The following is a 26,010-nucleotide window of genomic DNA, read 5'->3' as shown; positions in this document are numbered from 1 at the left end:
GAACCTTCGAACTGTCTAAAACTATTTATGTCACGGGGCTCAGGAAGTGAACATCAATCGTGGATAGTATATGTAAGTATTATTTTTTAAATATTTGTCATAGATTTGACTTTTCATGAGGTTTTGTTCCATAATTCTATTTATTACATGCTGTGAATTTAAAGTACTGCGTGTTGGGAATTTGGTCTTGGTGCTGACACCACAGTGTCAAACTATAAAAATTCCATAATCTCTACACAGCTCCGCATACTTTCGTCTACTAATCCTCCATACACGAGAAAGTTTCAAGTCCATTTTATATTGTACAAATGTTTTCGAATGCAATTTTAAAGTATGCTTCGACTGCTTAACAGGGCATTGCCTGTATTTCTGGTTGAGTACTTATACGTGCAAGGCAATAAAATCTTACAGATTTTTTTTTTATTAAAATTTCCTATTTTGAAGCTTTTAGTATACCCAGTGAAATTGTATATGGTAACATTCATAGTGCGAAACTGGGAAATTTTTTTTTTATGAAACATTAGTTCGTTGCCATTGAGAGGAGTTTTGGAAATTGAATTTATTAGATCTTTTAAAAACTAAATCTTTTCTGTTGCAGTTATTTAACGTTTGAAATTTTGCGTAACTGTTTTCCGAAATTATCCTATGGGTTTTGGTTTTGAGCTATTTTGAGTTGGATTGCACGTTTTTTACTAAAATCAAAATTTATAAATTGAAGTATGAAAATTCAAGTTTTCTTAAACTTTTTTTTTTCTAGTAATTTATAATAACTTTGGCTGGTTTTCTATCGCAGCTGGTGTTGAGATTGAAAATTTTAAGTGATTTTACCGATGTTGATCATTGTCTTGTTACACATGTTCATATTTTTGTATTTTATTAATGTATGTAAACCTAAACACTTGTATGTTCCCTTTTGGTCACTTAAAAAAACTACGACTTTGGTACTAATTTCATACAACTGCTGCTGCTGAACTTTTTAATGTCAGAAAATTTAGAAAAAAAAAAAAATAGCATCTCAAATCGACGCTGTGGTCCTCAGTTTTGACGAACTTTCAAAAAATATCCATAAATTGTAAAATTGATTCAAATCATTCTACACTTCCATAAACGTTCGTACAATTAGCCTTCAAACAGGCTGATTTAAATTTCCAGAGTCCCTAGAGACAAATAACTAAATACATTAAAATACAATGTATTAACAAACCGCACAGTTTTATTTTGGTCACAACTGTGGAAGTTTAGTGATTGAGTACACCTGTGAAGGTTTAGTGACTGGTTACATGTGAAGGATAAGTGAATCTGGGTACTTTGTTGTATATTTAGTGAATTTTGTTACTTCTGAAGATTTGATATTGATACACTTGTGAAAATTAAGTAATTAGTTTCGTTCGTGTGAATGTGTTTATTTTGGTTACACACGTTTGCAGGTTTAGTGAATTTGTTTACACACTTGTGCAGGTTTAGTGAATTTGTTTACACACTTGTGCAGGTTTAGTGAATTTGTTTACACACTTGTGCAGGTTTAGTGATTTTGTTTACACACTTGTGCAGGTTTAGTGAATTTTTTTACACTTGTGCAGGTTTAGTGAATTTTTTTTACACTTGTGCAGGTTTAGTGAATTTTTTTTACACTTGTGCAGGTTTAGTGAATTTTTTTACACTTGTGCAGGTTTAGTGAATTTTTTTACACTTGTGCAGGTTTAGTGAATTTTTTTTACACTTGTGCAGGTTTAGTGAATTTTTTTTTACACTTGTGCAGGTTTAGTGAATTTGTTTACACATTTGTGCAGGTTTAGTGAATTTGTTTACACATTTGTGCAGGTGTAGTGAATTTGTTTATACATTTGTGCAAGTTTAGTGAATTTGTTTACACATTTGTGCAAGTTTAGTGAATTTGTTTACACATTTGTGCAAGTTTAGTGAATTTGTTTACACATTTGTGCAAGTTTGGTGAATTTGTTTACACATTCGTGCAAGTTTGGTGAATTTGTTTACACACTTGTGCAGTTTAGTGAATTTATTTACACTTGTGCAGGTATAGTGAATTTATTTACACTTGTGCAGGTATAGTGAATTTTAAAAACTTGTCCAGCTTTAGTGAATTGGTTTACACACTTGTTCAATTTAGTGAATTTTTTTACTCTTGTTCAACTTTATTGAATTTTACACACTTATTCAGCTTCAGTTTACACACTTATTCAGCTTCAGTTAATTTGATTACTTGTTTAACTTTGGTGAATTTGGTTACCCACTTGTACAGTTTAAGTGACTTTGGATACCCACTCGTACAGTTTAAGTGAATTTGGATACCTACTCGTATAGTTTAAGTGAATTTGGATACCTACTCGTATAGTTTAAGTGAATTTGGATACCCACTCGTACAGTTTAAGTGAATTTGGATACCCGCTCGTACAGTTTAAGTGAATTTGGATACCCGCTCGTACAGTTTAAGTGAATTTGGATACCCGCTCGTACAGTTTAAGTGAATTTGGATACCCGCTCGTACAGTTTAAGTGAATTTGGATACCCGCTCGTACAGTTTAAGTGAATTTGGATACCCGCTCGTACAGTTTAAGTGAATTTGGATACCCGCTCGTACAGTTTAAGTGAATTTGGATACCCGCTCGTACAGTTTAAGTGAATTTGGATACCCGCTCGTACAGTTTAAGTGAATTTGGATACCCGCTCGTACAGTTTAAGTGAATTTGGATACCCGCTCGTACAGTTTAAGTGAATTTGGATACCTACTTGTACAGTTTTAATTGAATTTGGATACCCGCTTGTACAGTTTAAGTGAATTTGGTTACCCGCTCGTACAGTTTAAGTGAATTTGGATACCCGCTCGTACAGTTTAAGTGAATTTGGATACCCACTTGTACAGTTTAAGTGAAATTGGATACCCACTTGTACAGTTTTAAGTGAATTTGGATACCTACTTGTACAGTTTAAGTGAATTTGGTTACCCGCTCGTACAGTTTTAAGTGAATTGTGATTCCCACTCGTACAGTTTTAAGTGAATTTGGATTCCCACTCGTACTGGATTCCCACTTGTTCAGTTTTAAGTGAATTTGGATTCCCACTCGTACAGTTTTAAGTGAATTTGGATCCCCACTCATACATTTTTAACTGAATTTGGATTCCCACTCTTACAGCTTTAGTGAATTTGGTTACCCACTCGTACAGTTTGAGGTGAATTTGGTTACCCACGCGTACAGTTTGAGGTTAATTTGGTTACCCACTCGTACAGTTTTAAGTGAATTTGGTTACCCACTCGTACAGTTTTAAGTGAATTTGGTTACCCACTCGTACAGTTTTAAGTGAATTTGGTTACCCACTCGTACAGTTTTAAGTGAATTTGGTTACCCACTCGTACAGTTTTAAGTGAATTTGGTTACCCACTCGTACAGTTTTAAGTGAATTTGGTTACCCACTTTTACAGTTTAAGAGAATTTGGTTACCCACTTGTACAGTTTAAGTGAATTTGGATACCCACGCGTACAGTTTAAGTGCATTTGGATACCCACTCTTACAGTTTAAGTGAATTTGGATACCCACTCTTACAGTTTAAGTGAATTTGGATACCCACTCGTACAGTTTAAGTGAATTTGGATACCCACTCGTACAGTTTAAGCGAATTTGGATACCCGCTCGTACAGATTAAGCGAATTTGGTTACCCGCTCGTATAGTTTAATCGAATTTGGATACCCGCTCGTACAGTTTAATCGAATTTGGATACCCGCTCGTACAGTTTAATCGAATTTGGATACCCGCTCGTGCAGTTTAAGTGAATTTGGATACCCGCTCGTACAGTTTAAGTGAATTTGGATACCCGCTCGTACAGTTTAAGTGAATTTGGATACCCGCTCGTACAGTTTAAGTGAATTTGGATACCCGCTCGTACAGTTTAAGTGAATTTGGATACCCGCTCGTACAGTTTAAGTGAATTTGGATACCCGCTCGTACAGTTTAAGTGAATTTGGATACCCGATCGTACAGTTTAAGTGAATTTGGTTACACACCTGTGAAGAGTTAGTGAGGTTGGTTACACACCTGTGCAGAGTTAGTGAGGTTGGTTACACACCTGTGCAGAGTTAGTGAGGTTGGTTACACACCTGTGCAGAGTTAGTGAGGTTGGTTACACACCTGTGCAGAGTTAGTGAGGTTGGTTACACACCTGTGCAGAGTTAGTGAGGTTGGTTACACACCTGTGCAGAGTTAGTGAGGTTGGTTACACACCTGTGCAGAGTTAGTGAGGTTGGTTACACACCTGTGCAGAGTTAGTGAGGTTGGTTACACACCTGTGCAGAGTTAGTGAGGTTGGTTACACACCTGTGCAGAGTTAGTGAGGTTGGTTACACACCTGTGCAGAGTTAGTGAGGTTGGTTACACACCTGTGCAGAGTTAGTGAGGTTGGTTACACACCTGTGCAGAGTTAGTGAGGTTGGTTACACACCTGTGCAGAGTTAGTGAGGTTGGTTACACACCTGTGCAGAGTTAGTGAGGTTGGTTACACACCTGTGCAGAGTTAGTGAGGTTGGTTACACACCTGTGCAGAGTTAGTGAGGTTGGTTACACACCTGTGCAGAGTTAGTGAGGTTGGTTACACACCTGTGCAGAGTTAGTGAGGTTGGTTACACACCTGTGCAGGTGTAGTGAGGTTGGTTACACACCTGTGCAGGTGTAGTGAGGTTGGTTACACACCTGTGCAGGTGTAGTGATATTGGATACATATTTTTGAAGGTTTAGTAAAATTGGTTACATATTTTTGAAGGTTTAGTAAAATTGGTTACATATTAGTGCAGGTTTAGTAAAATTGGTTACATATTAGTGCAGGTTTAGTGACATTGGTTACACACTTGTGCAGGTTTAGTGAGATTTGTTACACGCTACACGCTTGTGCAGGTTTGGTGACATTGGTTACACGCTACACGCTTGTGCAGGTTTGGTGACATTGGTTACATACTTGTGCTTGTTTGGTGACATTGGTTACACACTTGTGCTTGTTTAGTGACATTGGTTACACACTTGTGCAGGTTTAGTGACATTGGTTACACACTTGGGCTTGTTTAGTGAAATTGGTTACATACTTGTGCAGGTTTAGTGACATTGGTTACACGCTTGTGCAGCTTTAGTGACATTTGTTACACGCTACACGCTTGTGCAGGTTTACTTTAAAAACGTATATTGGGATATATACGGCACTAGTATTTTGATAATGCTGTTTTTACTTTAAAAGGAAAAAAATGGCAAACTTCAATTATTGGATCCAGTAAGGATAAGCAACACCAAAGGAACAGGAAGGGCTTATCTTTACTTTCTCAGTCGGGAGTGCTTTTCTTTACTTGCTTAAATTTGCTTAAATTAACACTAATATTGGTTGCTTTAACGATTTTTTTTCTATCTGGGATAATCATTTGTTCTGACAGATTGTTCTCTTCCAGATTTTTTAATGACCATACTGAGGTGCTGAAGCTTGAACGATGAAAACGCTGCATACGTTCCAGAGGAATTTTTTGAAAGGAAGATTTAATTCAGCTGAAGGAGTAAATTGACTAAAAAATTAACTTGGGTATTGACCCACAAATTCAAAACCTTAAATAAGGGTAAGTGGATGAGTCTTTACCTTTCAGCTTCATGGCTATAATGCAAATAACTAATTTGAAAAATGTCAGTTCAAATTACATTGAAATATGAAAATTAAAGCTATCGTGTAAATTGGATATTAAAATATGGCTTGATTTTAAGTGGCAGAAGAAATTTCTGGAAATAAGATTTATCTATAAAAGTTCTATATTTTTTTTAATTGGTCATAATTTTAATAACAGATGTGGTACAGTACTCAGGAAATATAATACATCGAGTCGGAAGCGTAATAAATGAATATTAAAGATTCATTAATAAAAGGAATTTTTGTAGGGCCAAACTAGTGTTTGGCACTAGTTACAAGTACGTAATCATATCTTATATACCAATCACTCCATATAGAGTATTACTGTTTCTCAGATGGAAAACTAATGCAATTCTTGGTAAAACGTTTACCACAGTAGTTTGCTATGAATGATCAGACTTAGTCCCCACCATCATCAATCGACACTGGCCAACGTTGTGCTGATAACTGACCAAACCAGACATAAGGACATGTCTGAGGCCTTTGTATTGCAGTGGAATAGAAACGGCTGCATTTGTGGTATTTGTATATTGCCAAATTAGTTACTTGTGGTTTTAGTCCTCATTATAAACCACAAAAAGATTTGCCAGTTACCCAAGGAAAGATTTGTAACGTATCACCTTCCTGCAAGATAAAATTTGTGAAGTTGTTTGTATGATGTACACAAGATTGTGAAAGAGAATAGCTTGTACGGTTGTGAAAGTGAATAACATGTAAGGTCGTGAAAGTGAATAAGTTGTAAGAATGTGAAAGTAAATAAATTGTAAGGTTGTGAAAGTGAAAAACTTTTAAGCTAGTGAATGTGTATAACTTGTAAGATTATGAATTTGCGTTAGTTTCAAGATTGTGAAGTTGCGTTGCTTATGAAATAATGAATTTGCGTTACTTGTAACTGTGAAATTGCGTTACTTTTAAGACTGAATTCGTTACTTTTAAGACTGTGAATATTCGTTACTTTTAAGTCTGTGAATATGCGTTACTTTTAAGACTGTGAATATGCGTTACTTTTAAGACTGTGAATATGCGTTACTTTTAAGACTGTGAATATGCGTTACTTTTAAGACTGTGAATATGCGTTACTTTTAAGACTGTGAATATGCGTTACTTTTAAGACTGTGAATTTGCGTTACTTTTAAGACTGTGAATTTGCGTTACTTTTAAGACTGAATTTGCGTTACTTGTAAGACTGTGAATTTGCGTTACTTTTAAGACTGTGAATTTGCGTTACTTTCAAGAGTAAGAATTTGCGTTACTTTTAAGACTGTGAATTTGCGTTCCTTTCAAGACTGTGAATTTGCGTTACTTTTAAGACTGAATTTGCGTTACTTGTAAGACTGTGAATTTGTTACTAATAAGGATGTGAGTTTGCGTTATTTGTAAGACTGTGAGTTTGCGTTATTTGTAAGACTGTGAGTTTGCGTTATTTGTAAGACTGTGAGTTTGCGTTATTTGTAAGACTGTGAGTTTGCGTTATTTGTAAGACTGTGAGTTTGCGTTATTTGTAAGACTGTGAGTTTGCGTTATTTGTAAGACTGTGAGTTTGCGTTACATTTAAGACTGTGAATATGCGTTACTCTTACGACTGAGAATATGCGTTACTCTTAAGACTGAGAATATGCGTTACTTTTAAGAATGTGAATTTGCGTTACTTTTAAGACTGAATTTGCGTTACTCTTAAGACTGAGAATATGCATTGCTCTTAAGACTGAGAATATGCGTTACTCTTAAGACTGAGAATATGCGTTACTCTTAAGACAGAATATGCGTTATTTGTAAGACTGTGAATTTGCGTTAATTGTAAGACTTTGAATTTGCGTTACTTGTAAGACTGTGAATTTGCGTTACATTTAAGACTGAGAATATGCGTTACTTTTAAGACTCTGAATTTGCGTTACTTTTAAGACTGTGAATTTGCGTTACTTTTAAGACTGTGAATTTGCGTTACTCTTACGACTGAGTATATGCGTTACTCTTAAGACTGAGAATATGCGTTACTTTAAAGACTGTGAATTTGCGTTACTTTTAAGACTGAATATGCGTTTCTCTTAAGACTGAGAATATGCGTCACTTTTAAGACTGTGAATTTGCGTTAATTGTAAGACTGTGAATTTGCGTTAATTGTAAGACTGTGAATTTGCGTTACTTGTAAAACTGTGAATTTGCGTTACTTGTAAGACTGTGAATTTGCGTTACTTGTAAGACTGTGAATTTGCGTTACTTTTAGGACTGAGAATATGCGTTACTAGCAAGACTGTGAATTTGCGTTACTTTTAAGACTGTGAATTTGCGTTACTTTTAAGACTGTGAATTTGCGTTACTTTTAAGACTGTGAATTTGCGTTACTTTTAAGACTGTGAATTTGCGTTACTTTTAAGACTGAGAATATGCGTTACTTTTAAGACTGAGAATATGCGTTACTTTTAAGACTGAGAATATGCGTTACTTTTAAGACTGAGAATATGCGTTACTTTTAAGACTGAGAATATGCGTTACTTTTAAGACTGAGAATATGCGTTACTTGTAAGACTGAGAATATGCGTTACTTGTAAGACTGTGAATTTGCGTTACTTGTAAGACTGTGAATTTGCGTTACTTGTAAGACTGTGAATTTGCGTTACTTGTAAGACTGTGAATTTGCGTTACTTGTAAGACTGTGAATTTGCGTTACTTTTAGGACTGTGAATTTGCGTTACTTTTAGGCCTGAGAATATGCGTTACTAGCAAGACTGTGAATTTGCGTTACTTTTTAAGACTGAATTTGCGTTACTTTTAAGACTGAGAATATGCGTTACTTTTAAGACTGTGAATTTGCGTTACTTTTAAGACTGTGAATTTGCGTTACTTTTAATTAAGACTGTGAAAGACAGTGAATATTCTTTACATTTAAGACTGAGTTTGAGTTTTAAGATTGTGAGTTTGAGTTACTATTAAGACTGTGAATTTGCGTTACTCTTAAGACAGTGAATTTGCGTTACTCTTAAGACTGTGAATTTGCGTTACTAGCAAGACTGAATTTGCGTTACTAGCAAGACTGTGAATTTGCGTTACTAGCAAGACTGTGAATTTGCGTTGCTAGCAAGACTGTGAATTTGCGTTGCTAGCAAGACTGTGAATTTGCGTTACTAGCAAGACTGTGAATTTGCGTTACTAGCAAGACTGTGATTTTGCGTTACTTGTAAGACTGTGAATTTGTTACTAATAAGGATGAGAATTTGCGTTACTTGTAAGACTGTGTATTTGCATTATTTGTAAGAGTGTGAATTAGTGTTACTTGTAAGACTGTGAATTTGTGTTACTTGTATGACTGTGAATTTGCGTTACTCTTGAGAATGTGAATTTGCGTTACTCACAAGAGTGAATTTGTTACTTGCAAGACAGTGAATTTGGGTTACTCGTAAGACTGAATTTGCGTTACTTTGAAGACTGTAAATTAAGGTTAATTTGAAGACTGTAAATTTAGGCTACTTTTAGGACTGAATTTGCGTTACTTTTAAGACTGTGAATTTGCGTTACTTTTAAGACTGTGAATTTGCGTTACTTTTAAGACTGTGAATTTGCGTTACTTTTAAGACTGTGAGTTTGCGTTACTTTTAAGACTGTGAGTTTGCGTTACTTGTAAGACTGTTAATATGCGTTACTTGTAAGCGTGTGAATTTGTTACTAATAAGGATGTGAATTTGCGTTACTTTTAAGACTGCGAATTTGCGTTACTTATAAGGTTGTGAATTTGCGTTACTTGAAAGGTTGTGAATTTATATTCCTTGTAAGACTGTGAGTTTGAGTTACTTGTAAGACTGTTAATATGCATTACTTGTAAGACTGTGAATTTGCGTTACTTTTAAGACTGTGAATTTGCGTTTCTTTTAAGACTGTGAATTTGCGTTTCTTTTAAGACTCTGAATTTGCGTTACTTTTAAGACTGTGAATTTGCGTTTCTTTTAAGACTGTGAATTTGCGTTTCTTTTAAGACTGTGAATTTGCGTTTCTTTTAAGACTGTGAATTTGCGTTTCTTTTAAGACTGTGAATTTGCGTTTCTTTTAAGACTGTGAATTTGCGTTTCTTTTAAGACTGTGAATTTGCGTTTCTTTTAAGACTGAGGATATGCGTTACTTTTAAGACTGAATTTGCGTTACTTTTAAGACTGTGAATTTGCGTTACTTTTAAGACTGTGAATTTGCGTTTCTTTTAAGACTGTGAATTTGCGTTTCTTTTAAGACTGTGAATTTGCGTTTCTTTTAAGACTGTGAATTTGCGTTTCTTTTAAGACTGTGAATTTGCGTTTCTTTTAAGACTGTGAATTTGCGTTCCTTTTAAGACTGTGAATTTGCGTTCCTTTTAAGACTGTGAATTTGCGTTACTTTTAAGACTGAATTTGCGTTACTTGTAAGACTGTGAATTTGTTACTAATAAGGATGTGAATTTGCATTATTTGTAAGACTGTGAGCTTGCGTTATTTGTAAGACTGTGAGTTTGCGTTATTTGTAAGACTGTGAGTTTGCGTTATTTGTAAGACTGTGAGTTTGCGTTATTTGTAAGACTGTGAGTTTGCGTTATTTGTAAAACTGTGAGTTTGCGTTATTTGTGAGTTTGCGTTATTTGTAAGACTGTGAGTTTGCGTTATTTGTAAGACTGAGAGTTTGCGTTATTTGTAAGACTGAGAGTTTGCGTTATTTGTAAGACTGAGAGTTTGCGTTATTTGTAAGACTGAGAGTTTGCGTTATTTGTAAGACTGAGAGTTTGCGTTATTTGTAAGACTGAGAGTTTGCGTTATTTGTAAGACTGAGAGTTTGCGTTATTTGTAAGACTGAGAGTTTGCGTTATTTGTAAGACTGAGAGTTTGCGTTATTTGTAAGACTGAGAGTTTGCGTTATTTGTAAGACTGAGAGTTTGCGTTATTTGTAAGACTGAGAGTTTGCGTTATTTGTAAGACTGAGAGTTTGCGTTATTTGCAAGACTGAGAGTTTGCGTTATTTGTAAGACTGAGAGTTTGCGTTATTTGCAAGACTGAGAGTTTGCGTTATTTGTAAGACTGAGAGTTTGCGTTACTTGTAAGACTGTGAGTTTGCGTTACTTGTAAGACTGTGAGTTTGCGTTACTTGTAAGACTGTGAGTTTGCGTTACTTGTAAGACTGTGAGTTTGCGTTACTTGTAAGACTGTGAGTTTGCGTTACTTGTAAGACTGTGAGTTTGCGTTACTTGTAAGACTGTGAGTTTGCGTTACTTGTAAGACTGTGAGTTTGCGTTACTTGCAAGACTGAGAGTTTGCGTTATTTGCAAGACTGAGAGTTTGCGTTATTTGCAAGACTGAGAGTTTGCGTTACTTGCAAGACTGAGAGTTTGCGTTACTTGCAAGACTGAGAGTTTGCGTTACTTGTAAGACTGAGAGTTTGCGTTACTTGTAAGACTGAGAGTTTGCGTTACTTGTAAGACTGAGAGATTGCGTTACTTGTAAGACTGTGAGTTTGCGTTACTTGTAAGACTGTGAGTTTGCGTTACTTGTAAGACTGTGAGTTTGCGTTACTTGTAAGACTGTGAGTTTGCGTTACTTGTAAGACTGTGAGTTTGCGTTATTTGTAAGACTGTGAGTTTGCGTTACTTGTAAGACTGTGAGTTTGCGTTACTTGTAAGACTGTGAGTTTGCGTTACTTGTAAGACTGTGAGTTTGCGTTACTTGTAAGACTGTGAGTTTGCGTTACTTGTAAGACTGTGAGTTTGCGTTACTTGTAAGACTGTGAGTTTGCGTTACTTGTAAGACTGTGAGTTTGCGTTACTTGTAAGACTGTGAGTTTGCGTTACTTGTAAGACTGTGAGTTTGCGTTACTTGTAAGACTGTGAGTTTGCGTTATTTGTAAGACTGTGAGTTTGCGTTACTTGTAAGACTGTGAGTTTGCGTTATTTGTAAGACTGTGAGTTTGCGTTATTTGTAAGACTGTGAGTTTGCGTTATTTGTAAGACTGTGAGTTTGCGTTACTTGCAAGACTGTGAGTTTGCGTTACTTGTAAGACTGTGAGTTTGCGTTACTTGTAAGACTGGGAATTTGTGTTATTTTAAGACTGGGAATTTGTGTTATTTTAAGACTGGGAATTTGTGTTATTTCAAGACTGGGAATTTGTGTTATTTCAAGACTGGGAATTTGTGTTATTTCAAGACTGGGAATTTGTGTTATTTCAAGACTGGGAATTTGTGTTATTTCAAGACTGGGAATTTGTGTTATTTCAAGACTGGGAATTTTTGTTATTTTAAGACTGGGAATTTTTGTTATTTCAAGACTGGGAATTTGTGTTATTTCAAGACTGGGAATTTGTGTTATTTCAAGACTGGGAATTTGTGTTATTTCAAGACTGGGAATTTGTGTTATTTCAAGACTGTGAATTTGTGTTATTTTAAGACTGGGAATTTGTGTTATTTCAAGACTGGGAATTTGTGTTATTTCAAGACTGGGAATTTGTGTTATTTCAAGACTGGGAATTTGTGTTATTTCAAGACTGGGAATTTGTGTTATTTCAAGACTGGGAATTTGTGTTATTTTAAGACTGGGAATTTGTGTTATTTTAAGACTGGGAATTTGTGTTATTTTAAGACTGGGAATTTGTGTTATTTTAAGACTGGGAATTTGTGTTATTTTAAGACTGGGAATTTGTGTTATTTTAAGACTGGGAATTTGTGTTATTTTAAGACTGGGAATTTGCGTTATTTTAAAACTGGGAATTTGCGTTATTTTAAGACTGGGAATTTGCGTTATTTTAAGACTGGGAATTTGCGTTACTTGCAAGGCTGGGAATTTGCGTTACTTGCAAGGCTGTGAAATTGCGTTACTTGCAAGGCTGTAAAATTGCGTTACTTGCAAGGCTGTGAAATTGCGTTACTTGCAAGGCTGTGAAATTGCGTTACTTGCAAGACTGTGAATTTGTGTTATTAGTAAGATTGTATTATGCGTTATTTGTACGATTGTAATATGCGTTACTTGTAAGATTGTGAATTTGCTTCGCTTGTAAGATATTAACTATCTTATTTTTTTCAGGTTCAGATGTTCAGCTTCATGAGAAAGAAATGGTTGAAACTACTGTTTTTCAATGGATAGATGGACAATTATATTTATTACATTTAATACAAAAGGTAAGAGATGAATTAGTATTATACATTTTGGAAAAATGCATAACTTCATCATAAACTTTAAATCTGATACAAACTGAAATATAAAATATTTTGATGTAATACAGTAACAAATATTGCTCAATACATCATAAGGAAGAGAAGGCCTACTTCTGGCAAAGATAGCAATAGTCAAAAGATTTATGTACACTAGGTAAAGTCAAAAGTTAGTATGTACATTATATACTTTGATTTCTTCCAGAATTATTTGAAACTCATCGTGAAACTAGAAGGAAAAAAAAAAGGAATTGCAGTGAACGTTAAAACGCCAACAGTGGAGAGTATTTTGAGAGAAGTAAAGAACGAAATTAATAGGAAAAAGATGGAAAATACTAAAATGTAAATTTCATTAATAAAGGACTATTATATTAAAAATACTTTTAGCTTACATTACAAATGACTGCAGGTGTTTAATATTGTAATATATTAAAACAGGCCTTTTTTTGCTAGTACTGCTATTTGATTTTTAGTGTAGGTTTTCAACATCTTATTTTTCATAATTTTTCATAATCTCATTTTTCAATCTTATTTTTCCTAGTTCTTTCCAGATATCTTTTAAACAGTTTTGTCATTTTTTTTTTCTTCAAGCGATAAGTTTTATTCTACATAACTACTGCAGATTTATTCCAGTAGTTTTGGTGACATTCCGAGACTGAATTTCTAGACTAAATCTAGAATAAAGTTTTCCTTTATAGTTTGTTTCCCGAGATTAGTATAGAATTTTACCTTTATGCATTTTGGGGGGAAGTTTTCAACTGCATGAACTATTGATTTAAATGGTTTTCACAAGTATAGTTTACATTCCCACATTCCCATTTTTCATATTTCTACAAAAGTAATTTTAGTGTTTCTAGTCCTTGGTAGTTTTGTTAGTCAAACTTCTCATGCTAAATCTTAACATTTGAATATTATGAAAAATATTTTCAATATCTAAATTACTAAGATTTTATATTGTAGCGATTTTGATTTTCTAAATTTTCCAGCATCTGACATCAATAGACAAAATTTAGTTTTTCATTTCGACAAATGACACTTGGTTTTTGTAGTTCTTAAAATCCTTGTTTTTTCTACATGAATCAGCTTGAATTTCCAGTAATTTTGGAAGATATTTTCTACGTCTTTTTGGTATTCATAACTGAAGTGTTTAAGGTATTAGTGTTATATTTCTAGAAGCATGTTCATGACAAAATATATCTTCTTCGGTGCTGATTTTGGTGTTGCTACTTGAGGCTATTTACAACTTCTAAATTCATATCCTTGTATAGTTAGATTACTAGTCAATTTTAAGTCTTGACTGCGATTTAGGTAAAACTTAGATGCAAATGCAATTTAATAAAATTGGGTAATGAAGCTCGTTGAAGGATAATGATTCTAGATAATGGCTTGTATAGTTTCTCAAATTAGCGAGGATGATGATTATCAAAATACATTTCATTTATTTTCGATGGTTTAACTTGAGCAATTATAAATTACTGAGCTTAATATCAATGAAAGTATGTACTTTGTTTTTATAAGAATTTTTCTTAGAATTATTAACTCTCTTCAATCTGCCTCACTGTCTATGGAGGTGAAAACTTCAGTTTCAACTAGCTTCATACTCAGTAATTTGTTTATTAATACTTAAGTAACGGATTTAGATGTGAAAGGAAGTTGAATAGAAAAACTTTATTCATTTTTTATTTTCGATGGTTTAACTTTAGCAACTATAAATTACTGAGCTTATTATCAATGAAGTATCGACTTTGTTTTTATAAGAATTTTTCTTAGAACTATTAAAACTCTCTTCAATCTGCCTCACTTGCCTATGGAGGTGAAAACTTAAGCTTCATCCAGCTTCATACTCAAAGTAATTCGTTCATTAATACTTAAGTAATGGATTTAGATGTGAAAGGAAGTTGAATAGAAAAACTTTTGAAAAATAATTAGGATATTTACACAGGATTGTAGTAGCTATTGTTACATATCTATATGAAATATATTGGCATGTATGAAAATTGTGCTCAGTAAGTCATTGCAAATTATTCTCTTCAAATCTTAATTTATTTCATGTAAGGGTTAAAAGAGATTTTGCGTTGCACAAATAAATTCTCAATTTCCTTGCCAGGTTTTAAGTCGACCTTAATTACAGGGGAGTTCATACGGAAAAAAAAAGCTCAGATTTTTGTACTAGAGAGAATTTCAAAACATTTTTCACCAATAAGAAGACTTGTCCGGTAGTATGGAATGACTGATTGAAAATTGTCATTACACGAGTGTAATTGAGATACTTTTTTTTTTTATTAGGTGGATTTTTTCTTTAGCCGTAAAAGCAATTTGCAAATAAGAATGTATGCAGCGACATTCTTTTATTTAATACAAAATTAAATATTAAATTTAGCAACTGCATAGAAATTGGGAAAACAAATTCATATCCAGCATTTTAATGTGAGGGAACTACTTGTAAATTACTTTTGCAAGTTTAATGACTAAGTATCATTTCATTGTTAGACTTTGATTATTAAAGACTTAAGCAGTAAATATTAGGTTTGCAATAGGGAAATGTTGAAGAATAACTCTTTTGGGGATAGGTCATCTCAATCATCATTGACACAAAGGGCCTCTTAGATTTTGCCAGTCTTCTCTACCTTGACCTTTTAAATCTATACTAAGCCATTCATCTCCCACTCAACGCTTCAGTCCTCAGCCATACAGGCCTGGGTCTTCCAGCTATTCTATTGCCTTGTGGAGCCAAGTTGGAAAGTGATATATTCAACTCTAAGTGTGAAGAGCATGCTCAAACCATGACCTTGTCCATACATAGCACTCGAGCATACTAAATATTTTATTGAAAACTGACCTGAGCGTAATGCCAATGTAATTATTACAATCCATCTTTTCCTTTGGTACTTTTTATGAACACTCCTAGCTCCCATTTATCAGATTTTGCCCCTTCTCTTCACATTCAACATAATATTCTTGTATTATGGGAGTCTCTTCATTTTCGTCAAATATCTCTGCAGTTATTCCATTGTATCCAGGGGGGTTTCCATCTTTAGTTTTGAGGATAGCTTCGACTTCACTCTAAATTCATTCATAGGCAAATAAAGTTCTTCCTTAGCTTAGGCATTTCAATCAGATTATTCCTTTCATATATCCTATTCATGACCACTAAAGTGTGCCATCCAACGTTACTCTTCTTCTTTTGTAAGAGATCCATTTTTATCTATTGGTATGTGCTGCTTCTTTGCCCCAGTAGATTTCATCAATTCTGAGCAATTCTTACACCATAGCCACTCTTGAATTCATAGCTTTCAGGCTCATCTGCTTTCATGTCTAATTCTCTTGTCATTCCTGACATTAATTTTAATTTAAATATCAATACTGGATTATATAGCATGCTCAACGTTGTATTTTATTACTTGCTCGAAAACTTTAGAGAATCCATTTTTTGTCTTTGTTATAGTAACCCAAGTATCGTTTGATAATCCTGGTCTTCTCCCTGTAACTGCATGTCCCAAAACTTCACTATCAACTGACTGATATTCTTAATATCACACTATTCGTTATCTGCTCTTCGTCTCGACGTCTCTTAAGACTTCAAATAGATTGCTACATTCAATTGCAAATGTTTGTCTGTGCTCATCTTCTAGAAGCTTAGATGTATGAAACTTAGGTATCCTATTTACATTTCTGTTGGGTGCTTTCCGTTTTAACGTTTTAATTTCAGTGTGGATGATCCTGTGATCACTACCAATATATGCACCTTTACAGCTTCTTTCTTTCGCTAGAGTACTCCTTGAATTATTAATGGAAATGTGATCCATTTGATTTTTCCAATTGCCACATTAACTCCATGTATATTTTTGGATGGCCTTGTGCTGGAAGAGTACCTCCAAAAATAAGATAGTTGGTTGGACAAAAACTTGGTGTGGCCTTCCAAGACCCTCAACACCCATCACATTCTTCTATACCTTGATTATTCTTTCCAACTTCACCATTGAAATTATCAATCACAATTTTCATAACTCTGGGATCTCATCTATCACGCATTGCAGGTCTTCATAGTATTCATTTATCCATCTAGTTTCTAAATAGGAATCATTTGTTGGTGAATAGCGAACGAAACTCATATTGCACTTATTTGATTTAAACTTTGCAAGTGACAATCTACTATTTACAGCATCCTGGATAGTTACCGATTATATAAAGCATAACAATGTCTTGTAAAGTTAAACTAAATTGCTAAATATAAAATTTATATATAACATTGTAGATTCAAAGGTTAAAGGGAACAAAAGTGGAAAAGTTTATTTGGTGCATTATTTGCTGTAAGGATCTGTGGGTACCCTCCCTGTAAGGGTTTAGCTCATTTTGGTATTTACCATTGTCAAGAACTTAGCTTAATTTTTAGCTGTTATGATTATCAAGGCAAGCAATGAACTGACCTGAGAATCTTTTTAAACTAATATAATGCGTTATTTCAGGTTGGTTTTCGTGGAAGATAGATTTGGATTTTAATGGGATATCGTGTCATCGTGTCACGCTACTGCAGAAAGGTAAAGTTTAGTTGTATTTCTAAATCTTAATTAGAGAGTCCTGTTTTCAGTTATTTTTTAAACCTTTTATATCTAATTGTTGTAACCTAGATTAAATTTCCCCGAAACCCTAAGTTGAAATTCTAATTTTAAACTGTCACTAATTTGTATTTATCAAACAAGTATTTTTGCCATTGATGAAAATTTGCAATTCAAAATTTATTTATATTTCCCCGAAACACCCTAGTTGAAATAATTTTAAAAACTCATTGTATGTTTCAAACTGTATTTTTACGTCTGAAAATCGGCCCGTTAATGAAAATTTATAAATGTACTATTGAAAAATTTTTTTTGACAGATATTGTCCAAGCAAGGAACTTCAGAGAATGATCAAACGGTTACTACTGGCCCATGAAGGGGGAAGGGTCGTGCCAACAGTTGGCTTAAATACGCTCCTAATACACAATTAAGACATCAGGGATTGACCGGGGAGATGTACTTGGAGTAAAGGACGTCGGCAACACCGTACGACCAGATAGGACAAATAGAAAAGAGGATGTTGGCACCAGGACAGCAGAGTGTGCTCATGTACTTTGAGTAAGGACGTCGGCAACATCGTACGGAAAATAAAATGTTGACAGCAGAGTGTGATCATGTACTTGGAGTAAGGATATCGTTGACAGCAGGAAAGCAGAGCGGTCTCGTCATTGGATCATGAGAGCGATTGAAATAATTTAAAGACACTCAAAAAGACAAGGATGAAGCAAGAAATAATTTGTACTCAAAATGACAAGGAAGAAGCAAGAAATAATTTGTATCTTGAAAAACAGAATTTGTAAAGGGTTGTAGCAAAAATAAAGACATCATCAAAGAAAGGAATTTATTGATAACATCCAAACCGGACCAGTAAATTTATAAAATACAATGTCGTTGTATATACTACATTAAGACCTTTTTTTGCTAAAAAGCTCTTATGTAGTATATACAGAAAAGTAACTATTATTCTCTTTATTCTCGTATCCCTTGTTATACTGTTCTCATTTATCTTCTCTCTCATCTGTTACGTTCTCTCGTCTCTTCTCCGTTGGGTGTTCTCTCTCACGTCTCTCTCTTCTCCGTTGGGTGTTCTCTCTCACGTCTCTCTCTCTCTCTCCACTAGGTTCTCTCTCTCTCTCTCTCCACTAGGTTCTCTCTCTCCACTAGGTTCTCTCTCTCTCTCTCTCCACTAGGTTCTCTCTCTCCACTAGGTTGTCTCTCTCACGTCTCTTCTCCGTTAGGTTCTTCCTCTCACGTTTCTTCCCCACTAGGTTCTCTTTCTCCGTTGGGGTTTCTCTCTCACGTCTCTTTTCAGTTGGGTGTTCTCTCTCACGTCTCTCTCTCTCTCTCCACTAGGTTCTCTCTCTCTCTCTCTCCACTAGGTTCTCTCTCTCCACTAGGTTGTCTCTCTCACGTCTCTTCTCCGTTAGGTTCTTCCTCTCACGTTTCTTCCCCACTAGGTTCTCTTTCTCCGTTGGGGTTTCTCTCTCACGTCTCTTTTCAGTTGGGTTCTCTCTCTCACGCTTCTTCTCCGGATATTGGCTCTTGAGCAGACAAAAAGCAGTCTAGATGTGAATAAATCGCAACTAGTTGACATCTCCAATAATTTTTCATAGCTTTTTCTAGATTACGAAGAGCAAGAGAACGTAGAATACAGCAGGAACGTATGTTTTTTTGCACTTCGTAAAAAGTTGTAAAAAAGTTATGAGAATATTGGAGATCTGTCAAGATGAGTTGCGATTTATCCACACCCGTAGATTGAAACCTGAAAAAAAAAAATTAGATTAGATTTTTTGTACCATTTCAAACTAAAAATTAACATTGAGTTATTCTACTTAAATTGAGAGATTTCAAAGAAATAGAAAGTTATATAAAAAAATCTATAAAACCATGAACCACAAGTTAAATTACCACTATTCGAAACAAAATTACTTTTCAGAGTAAATTTGCCTTGATTTAGAAAGATTAAGGATTGAAAAACTTTCACAAAAAAATCTAAGAATATACTGAGGCTGAGAAAGTAATTTACTAATGAACACTTGCCAAAGGGTCCAAAAGCTTAAAAAATAAATTCACAACAGCATTAAAATAATCACTATAGACGGTACATTAGCACTTTGGATAGTCACTTGCTATGTGGTAGAAACCATATCACCCAATTAATTTTAACTTTAGGCACTTCTAAACATTAATGAAGCACAGGACAATACTATTTCACACAAACTCAAATTTATAGTGAGGTCTGTAACACGGAGAGCTCTCTAACTAAACTTTTTAAACGTAACTCAAATATCATACATGCCAATCATATGTTTAACCATATTAAATTACCCTTTTTCTAATAAACCTTAATACTGTTAAGAGACTATACCTCTAATGATATAAAATTCATGCTAAATTTTCCTAGACTCAAAAGTGGTTAAGCTAAAATCATTCAAGTCAATGAAATATTCAAGGGAACAAAATGCAAGCTATAAAACTGACTAGTGGGAAAGATCCCAATATAACAGATTAACACTTTGCTCTACTCTCTATTGGCACTATTGTTTAAGTCGTTAGTTTTAATACCTCACTGACCACTTAAAAAACAGTAGCTACCTCTACCTCCCATAAATCTAGTTTCACTATCAAAACCACTTTCATACGATCAGATAGAAAACTAAGCGCCTTAAGATTACAATCAGGAAAAAGACCATAGCTCCTAAAAAAGCTCAGATTATCTTTAAAATTTTAAAATCAAAGTCAAAGCCTATCCACATTTTGTACCTGACTCGAGGATCCAATAGAGACCTCTTGGCACTCGCTAGATTTACCGGTTATCCAAAGAAAATTCAACACGACTTATTACTAATCACTGCACATCAAGATAGAAAACCATCCAAAATTTTATAGAATAGTTTTAAAAATTTCACACTTTCAAAACCCAAATCTTACATTTTCTAGATTTACCGGTTATCCAAAGAAAATCCAAAACGACTTATTACTAATCACTGCACATCAAGATAAAAAACATCTAAAATTTTATTGAAGAGTTTTAAACATTACAGAGTCACTTTCAAAACCAAAATCTTACATTTTCAAGTTTAAAAAAAAACAAAATTTACTATAAATTCACTATAGGCCAAAATGTCATCGAAAGATACTTGAAATTAACGCTAACATTCAAGAAAACTACTACGAAAGAAACTATGTATGGGTTATATGGGAGCTTTAAAACATACAATAAATTCCAATTTAAAAAACCCTACCAGTGGAAACAAATTACTGAAGTTCTGCACTGCATAGGAATGCTACCGAATAAAAGTTCACAGGATATGCCAAAAAGCTTCAAAATCAATACTAAAAATTATGATAAATGGTATCTAAGTTTTAATTGCCCTGCACGTGTAAATATTCTAGACCAGAAATTTAAAGATTCACAGTTAAAGTCTTCTAGGATTAGCAGTTTAAAATTATTACCCAAAGCAATATGCCTACGATACTTTATTAAAGACGTTCACAATTTATAACAGTCACGTCGTTAAGAATTCAGCAGATAAGACACCAAGCTGGTTAAGAAGGCCTTATAGTAGGAGTTTAAATTAGAAAAAAAAGTTGAATTAAGCATTAGGTAAACTAAATTTTATATCTCGCCTTTGGTTAACACAGATTTAAACTAAAACTTTAATTACTAGACATTTAATGGGGTTAAACGGCATCTCCCAGCAATCAAGAATCCTGGCTGTGTCTTTCAGATATAGATACCAAAACTGCATTTGAATAAAATCATGCTAGGCATTTTTTGTAATCACAGAAACCTCGAACACCAGATGCATAAAATCAAGCTTACCTTCATACCACAAGCCTGTGAAACTTCGAAGAATTGCTGGACCTTGGAATCCAAAAGGGAAGATTCAAACACGATATGCAAGCGTCGAGAGTAGCTATTTCAAGGTGTGAATATGTCTGATGCCCAATACGCACTGACAATGCTTCCAGATTTCTTACAGATTACGGTTCCCTCTTGCCGGCTTTTCCAGGTTTCAACCAATCAGAAGGGACCGTGTCATTATCTAAAGACAAAGAATGAGAAAACTAGTCCTGATTGGTCGAGAGACTGACAAGGAATCTTCAAGAAAACAATTTCTTTCAAAGATGTTACGTCATCAATTGGAAACCAACTGACATCTGTTGGTGACATTGTTAATCACGAAAAAAAAAGTCAGTGAAATAATCATATATTCAATATTTAATAAGGAAACAATTTGTTTTCTTAAGGGAAATTATCATACGTAAAATATTATTATATCTATTTTCGCTTCAAGATTCTCTATAAGATAGCGTTTGTTTATCAAAATAGTGCATTTGGAAGCCTACCATGTACAATTTTCAGGATTTTTTTTTTATTTCTATTTTAAAGTGAACCGATTATTCCACTAATAATCTTCTGATGTTCCAAAAGATATGTTAATTTTTTTTATCGGGAATTAAGCATGATTTCAGATTCCTTTTGCACCTATAATATTGTTCAGGTTATTATATAATTCCTAATTTCTAATTTATTCTACTGTTTCTCCCTCTTTCGTCGAGGTTGTTTTTCTTATATTAGTTACCTTAGACTGGAAGAATTTTGGTTCTCAAACTATGTTTGAACTTTGAAGCCTGCATTGAATAATAATAATAATAATAATAATAATAATAATAATAATAATAATAATAATAATAATAATAAAATATGATGAACAAGAAAATTTTCAGGTGCACTTTCATGTGAATCTCTCTCTCTCTCTCTCTCTCTCTCTCTCTCTCTCTCTCTCTCTCTCTCTCTCTCTCTCTCTCCTAGAACCTAAGTTGTTGTGTAAATTGGGTAATGATTTTAACAAAACAGCCATATTAATTCTAAAAAGTAGACAGAAAAGATGGGTTTGTTGTTATCATCAAGAGGAAGTTATTAAGATGAAGTTAAAATAAATAATAATTTGATAATTCTTTTACCTTTTTACTTTCCTCAGCCTTTTCTTCACTTCTATCCTTCTGGCCTAAGACTTTCATTTTGACCTTTAGTTTTGACCAAACCATTCTCAAATTACATTGAAATTTTCCTTGGAGGATAATTGTCCATCAAACATGAATTGAATTGAATTGAATATAGGATTTAGGCATTAAGCTAAGCACTGGGGCATCAAAGGCCATTCAGCGCCCATCAAACATGATCATGGAAGCACAGATCATTCTTAGGGAAATACAGTCGAGGAGTTTTAGCATTAACAACATTATTGGCCTTCCCGTAAAAAATTCTTCCGTTTATTAACAGGCAAGACATTTGATGCCCCAGTACTGCTCATCGTTTTCATTTTTTTCATATTCTTACTGCTGGCTGTGATAAAGGGTAGCTTGTCTTGAGTGCTACCAGACAAACTGTACATTTACTACCCGGATAATGTCTTTAATAAGCACCCCCCCCCCAAAAAAAAAAAAAAAAAATCCTTTCACAAGAAATTTAAATGTCAAATTAGTAAAATATACATTTAAAAAAAAAAACATATAACAGTCTTGTTGTTTTTCCTTTACATGAACCTTAGAGCTACACTGAACGAGACAAGTTTAGAATAATCACTTTAATAGCCAAGTGTTAAGTGTCGATAACCTCATATGGATAATAATACATGGTCGAAGGGGAGGTCGAATCTATACCTGGATCTGAACCTTAAAAGTGGTACAATGTCTGAGATTTCTTTGTAACTGTATACAATCGGGGGGGGGGGGGGGGCGATGAATATGATAACATGTGACCATTTAGGGTAAAAACTATAACCAGTGAGGACAGATATTGGTTTGATGAGGAGACTAAAAAGAGGGAAATAAGTCTTAAAGAAAGTGGAGTCGGTTAAAAACTAAAAAAAAAAAAAAATCGAGGGAATGCAAGACAAAGTGCCAACATAGTTATGATTTTAGGAGTACAAAATAACACAAAAAACTCTAGGAAACACCAACATATGTGAATAAATTATATAGTCTCCTAAACGGTGCATTGGGGAATGTAAATGACCAATGGGCCCCGGATGGGTAGAGCAACTAAGAACTGGCTAATAAATGTCTATAATTCTCTAAGTTCATACAGAATCGAAGCAATCTGAAAACCAGTCATTAAACAGACAATTATTTTCTACGCAGACAGCTCTCTGCTCACTTGCAAATGATCTGTTGGACTTCATGGATGAGGGCAAATGTGACATCTTGATACTACTTGTTCTTAGTGCTGCTTGCTATGTAGTAGTGCACAAAGTAGTTCTTAACATCTTGATACTACTTGTTCTTAGTGCTGCTTGCTATGTAGTAGTGTACAAAGTATTCTTAATGATTTACGGTCCATTGGTATTGAAGATGAAGCTTTGGAGTGAATAGTTTACTTAGTTGACAGGAACTACTTTGAACGAATTGGATACTCTTATTCATCATATGGATCATTACGCAGAAGAGTACCCCATGGAGGTGTATTAGGTTCAATCTTATTTTGTTTTGTATCTATACTATAGGTTCATCAAAAATGCTACAAAGGCAAAGTGAAGTTTAAACTATATGCAGGTGATACGCATTTTAAATTCTACAGAAATGATGTTGAATATACCACTGAAACTTTAAAACCATGCTCTGACTAGTGTAAGGGAATGGATAACAAGCAATTAAATCAAAGAAAATGGAAACACAGTATATGATGGTTGGATATCTAAATTTAAGAAACTGGGATGACTCTAGGCTCGACATCTAGTATAGTTTATGACCTAGGTGTATCACTTTTTTCTGTTCTAAAATCATTTAGTAAGAATTGCTAAATATCAACTTAGAAACATTGCTTTTTTAAAGCAGTATCTAGATGGTTATTTTGTAAAGAAACTTGATTAACTCTATTACTCGAGCTATTATAAATTTAAGTGCAATTCTCGACAATAAATTTACTTTTGAGAAACATTAGGTCTCTAAAAAATTGGCTTTAGAAACTTAAAATTTTAGGCGATAATTTTTCTCAATCAGTGTTTCAATTCTTTCTTTCTACGTTGTTTGGCGTATTGCTCTCCTATCTGGACTTCAGCTGCTGATTCTCATCCTAATTCTCATCTTAATTTGATGGACAGGAACTTATGGTCTAACTTCGTTATTCCTGCTCTAGATTTTAATATCTGGCACCGTCGTTCGACTACTTTATGCATGTTGCACAAGCTTTTTCTTAATTCTATTAATCCTTTACATCCACACCTTCCCGGACTATTCCAGCCTGTTCGTAATATGAGGCATGGAGTCAGTTCTAATAATCAGGTCTTCACCATGCAGTTCACTACTACACAGTATTCCAGTTCTTGTCTTCCAGCCGTGACCACCTGGAATTATCTTAATCGGCTGGTTTTAACAGTAAAACTCCAAACGTTTAAAGTTACAACAAATGATATGGTGATCAGGCTTCAAAGTCATAGTTTATTTAAGAAATGTTTAAATGTAATTTTAAATGTTCATAGTTTCTCATATCGTCTATTTCCTAGTTTTCTCTCTTTTTTCCTGTTGGAGCCCGTGGATTTAAACCATTTTTCCCAGCTTGGGTTTTAGCATAGCTAGTAATAATATTTATACCCATTGTGTTGCTAAAAAAAAGTTAAGGGTTCCACCCCAAACTATCCCTTTACTTATAAATTTATTGGCTGACTATTAAAGCTGCAGGCGTAAGATATAAGCAATGACTTTAGTAGATATGTGTAATGACTAATCAGAACTGGCCGTTCATAATCTTTGAGACTGCTACACAAGCAGTTAATGAATCTTGGACACAAGAATGGTTACAGATATCTTATGGGTATTAAACGTAACCAAAGATATAATTCAAACCTCTTTCCTAGGTTGCAGACTTTAGTTACAACTTCTCGCTTAACACTGTACTCTTTCATTCCAATTTGCCCAGAAATTGTTAACACTGGTCTCATAGCTCTCAAGTATAATCCAAAGAATGAAAGTGATAAAAAGTTAAAACTTTCTGAAATGCTATAATCTAGATTTGAAAATTAACGGGGAGGAATATACTATATTGTCCTAAAAAGCAGAGTATAAAAAAATTCTGTAGGTTCTACAGGAACAGTTTTTAAATTTTTCTTTTATAAATCACAGACCTTTAATAAAGCCCAGCATTTATATTTTTTTCGTATTGCTTTAGGCAGCAGTTTTTCAAAAAAATCCAAAATAACTTCTTTCAGGCATACCGAGAAACTGACCCTAAACCACCATTACAAGGTTCATACTAGACTCATGGGCGTTGCAATTCCAGTCACAGAGCAGTACAGCTTTGTTTTATAATTATGTCATTTTTCTTATGTCATTTTACTCAATGCCATAGGTAAGCATAATGACAGGTAAATGTTTACCAAATCAGTTTTACCTTTATGATTTCCATGGCACGCCACCCTAGATTATTTTATGTAGTACTTATTAGTTATTCTTTTTTCGTTCTGTTTTGAACTTTTATTTAATACATAGTTTAGGTCCTTCAGTGCCATTGTATATACTTAAACTAAAATTTATAAAGGGGTAACCATAGGAAATAAAGTTCACAGGTCTTTTTTCAAGGCCTTGCCAGACCAGATGCCATTCTTTTATGTCAGAGATCTTTGTCAGCTAA

General features: G+C 34.2%; 1 long non-coding RNA gene across 2 annotated transcripts; it reads left to right on the top strand.

Moving 5' to 3' along the window:
• The first annotated feature begins 5 nt into the window (after window positions 1-5).
• Window positions 6-18,110, top strand: LOC137616257 (uncharacterized). Of its 2 annotated transcripts, none has more exons than XR_011039369.1 (5): window positions 6-72; window positions 12,692-12,786; window positions 13,025-13,228; window positions 17,286-17,357; window positions 17,695-18,110. It is a non-coding gene; the product is annotated as an uncharacterized lncRNA (long non-coding RNA). The 2 variants fall into 2 exon arrangements; XR_011039370.1 differs by having other exon boundaries at window positions 9-72; window positions 13,025-13,161.
• Window positions 18,111-26,010: the final 7,900 nt, after the last annotated feature.

The sequence above is a fragment of the Palaemon carinicauda genome, chromosome 22, assembly GCF_036898095.1.
Source record: "Palaemon carinicauda isolate YSFRI2023 chromosome 22, ASM3689809v2, whole genome shotgun sequence".
In the NCBI taxonomy this organism is placed as follows: Eukaryota; Metazoa; Arthropoda; class Malacostraca; order Decapoda; family Palaemonidae; genus Palaemon; species Palaemon carinicauda.
Note: the sequence above shows the minus strand (reverse complement) of the source record. Positions and strands in the feature narration are given on the sequence as shown.